The sequence below is a fragment of the Saccopteryx leptura genome, unplaced genomic scaffold, assembly GCF_036850995.1.
Source record: "Saccopteryx leptura isolate mSacLep1 unplaced genomic scaffold, mSacLep1_pri_phased_curated manual_scaffold_49, whole genome shotgun sequence".
In the NCBI taxonomy this organism is placed as follows: domain Eukaryota; kingdom Metazoa; phylum Chordata; class Mammalia; order Chiroptera; family Emballonuridae; genus Saccopteryx; species Saccopteryx leptura.
Genome location: NW_027095731.1, coordinates 667 through 3,778, shown reverse-complemented (window position 1 = coordinate 3,778; position 3,112 = coordinate 667). Strand labels below are relative to the sequence as shown.

The 3,112-nt window shown below is 56.7% G+C and overlaps 1 long non-coding RNA gene across 1 annotated transcript; it reads right to left on the bottom strand.

Moving 5' to 3' along the window:
* Nucleotides 1-1,113: 1,113 nt before the first annotated feature.
* Nucleotides 1,114-2,735, bottom strand: LOC136387031 (uncharacterized). Its single transcript, XR_010748065.1, has 2 exons — nt 2,597-2,735; nt 1,114-2,042 (listed from the first exon to the last, which is right to left on the bottom strand). It is a non-coding gene; the product is annotated as an uncharacterized lncRNA (long non-coding RNA).
* Between the last annotated feature and the right edge of the window lie 377 nt (nt 2,736-3,112).

Here is a 3,112-nt window from a genome sequence, read left to right as displayed (position 1 = left end):
CAGTTCTGCTTACACAAGCAAAGATATTCCCTTCTGAAGACTGATGGAGGACAGTTTCTGCCCCAGCCCGGGGCTCCAGGCTCACAGAGCCAGACTGGACTCTGACAAAGAGACCTTCCTTGAGCTGCCCCCACCCTGAAACCCTGCCCTCTCCAGGGGCCCACTACCAGTTTCCAACCTGTTTCTCCAGCTTACAACATGCGTGGCTTTGGGCAACTTACTTCGTTCTCTGGGCCTGTTGTCTGCAAACTACATAATAACCTCAGACAATAACGCTACACCCTCAATAAGGTGATAGTGTCAAGGGCTGGGCCCAGCCCCTGCCCATCACTCTGTGTATCGAGCAAAGCACTCTTCAATGACAGTGGCCCCACCTGTGTCTGTTTCTCTGCCCCGCATCCAACACAGGGCCTGGTACCTCATCACAGCCCTCTGAGAGCCTCGGAGTCCTCACGTGAAAATGCAGGACCCTGAGCCCTGGCCGATTGGCTCAGTGGTAGAGCGTCGGCCTGGCGTGCAAGGGGTCCCGGGTTCGATTCCCGGCCAGGGCACACAGGAGAAGCGCCCATCTGCTTCTCCACCCCTCCCCCTCTCCTTCCTCTGTCTCTCTCTTCCCCTCCAGCAGCCAAGGCTCCATTAGAGCAAAGATGGCCCGGGCGCTGGGGATGGCTCCTTGGCCTCTGCCCAGGCACTAGAGTGGCTCTGGTCGCAGCAGAGCAACACCTCGGAGGGGCAGAGCATCGCTCCCTGGTGGGCAGAGCGTCGCCCCCTGGTGGGCGTGCCGGGTGCATCCCGGTCGGGGGCATGCAGGAGTCTGTCTGACTGTCTCTCCCCGTTTCCAGCTTCGGAAAAATACAAAAAAAACAACAACAAAACAACGCAGGACCCTGGCAGGTCAGAAGGCCCCCACACCCCGACACTGCCTCGGCCCTGTCCCAGGGGCAAGAGGTCCTAGGGGCCACAAGCCTTCACTGAGGACTGGACTTCACACTGTGACAGTCACACAACCTTCTGATCCTTTTTTTTTTTTTTTATTAAAACAACAATCAGGTAACTTCCCCCAATTCATCAGGGGTAGGACTCAGGACAGGGAGTCCTTTTTTCAAAACAGAGAGAGAGAGAGAGAAGGTGAAAGAAAAGAGAAAAATATATACAATAAACAAACTAAAATAAAATCCACAACCTGTCAAGCCAGTCCCCAAGGCCAGAATCTCTAAGCAGAGACCCTGAGCCCGTCCTCTTGGACCCCAGCCTGAGCAGAGAGGGTGGTCTTGGCCTGCTGGTCCCCTGGGGGGGCGGCAGGAGATTTATCTGGCTCCAAACCATGCAAAAAACAATAAAAACAAACAAAAAACCCAGCCAAACCCACAAAGCAAAAAGAAAACCATAAAAAACCAAAGAGGATACATTTTTTAGAAAGTGAAGACACCGCAGAGGTGACAGGTGAGGCCACCTGGGTGCCCCTTTAGAGGCCCTGAGCCCTGTCTGCCAGTGCTGGGCGAAGGCCTCAGGGCGCTGGCATCTCCCTTGTGAGGGGCACAGAGAGAGTGTGGCTCATCCTCGTGTCCCCACTACAGATGCCAGGACAGAAATGTGGCCACCCTGTGTCAAAGTGCGCAAAGTCCATTCAGTCGAGAGATAAAAAAATATACAACTTGGGTGGCATCCAGGGTTGGGCCAAGGCAGCGGCTCCCTTCTCTGTGAGGGGCAGCAGTGTCCAGCAGGGGCATCCAGGCCCCCCAAGTGCAGCGTCTCGGGGGCTGAAGACTTGGGGTCCTCGGAGCAGCAGAACAGAGGCACTGGTGGGGCCCACGTGGGCCAGAGAGAAGCCCTGACAGTCTGGCTCTTTGGCACTTGGGACCAGCCCCCTTGATTCCTCCCAGAATGCCCGAGGCCAGGGTGACAGTAGCTTATGGGTGGTGGGCAAAGGGCTCTGGGCAGCTGGAGGGCCCTGCCCTCTATGAGTCCTCTCCCAGGATCTCCTTCACAAAAGCAGCGATGTCTGTCTTCTTGGTTTTGTGCAAGGTGAAGAAAGGGTGCTCCTGTGGGGGACAGAAGACATAAGGTAGAAGTGCCCCCCATCTCCCCACACCAGCCCAGGCCTTGTGTACTCCTTCTGCCTGACAAACTCCTACTCACCCTCCTAGGACCTCTGCCCCTGTTAGAGACGCATCGATGGCTTCCTCCTCGGCCCTCACGTAGCCGTCCACCAGCCACACTAAACTCACTTTTCCCCACATCTGCTAGGCCTCTGCCCGCGATGGACATTTAGCTTGGAATGCCCTCCCATCAGCGGGTAAATCCGTATTTATCCTTCCAGGCTCAGTTCAAAAGTCACCTCCTCTATGAAGCCTTCCCTGATGCCTTCAGCTAAAACAGTCCACCTGCCTCCCCCACCCTCACCCCGTCCGCACCATCTGTCACAGCACTGCCTGTGTGCCCCTCCACAGCACCTGGTGTGGAGAAAGGAGGGAGCCAGGAAGTGACTAAGCACCTGAATGAAATCACGCAGGTGAGCAGAGCAGCTGCCCACCTCTGTGCACAGGGATGCAGCCCTCCCCGGGGAGCCAGCCCAGGGCTGCGCCCTCCTGCTTACCATCAGCTCCAGGTAGCTCATGCGCTCTGCGGGGTTCTTCCTCAGGCTAGGAGAGAAGAGGGCAGCTGGGGCCAGGCTGGCACGGAGAAGGCAAGTCCAGCCACTCCAGACCAGCCAAAGCAGCTGGGCTCACCCCTGACTGGGCAGTGAGGACACAGGTGCTCCTGGGGCTCAGGAAAGAAATGGGACTACTCTGGGGGGCTCCCGTGGGTGAAGTAGGGGGTGTGGGTGCAAATTACAGAGACTTGGACCAAGTTCTTTGCTTTAGGGCAGGGGTCTCCAAACTTTTTACACAGGGGGCCAGTTCACTGTCTCTCAGACCATTGGAGGGCTGCCAAATACAGTGGTCCTCTCACTGACCACCAATGAAAGAGGTGCCCCTTGCAGAAGTGCAGTGGGGGCTGGATAAATGGCCTCAGGGGGCCGCATTGCGGCCCGCGGGGCCGTAGTTTGGGGACGCCTGCTAGGGTGTTAGTACTTTATCTCCATAGCAATCTAGGAAATTTCCAATGAACC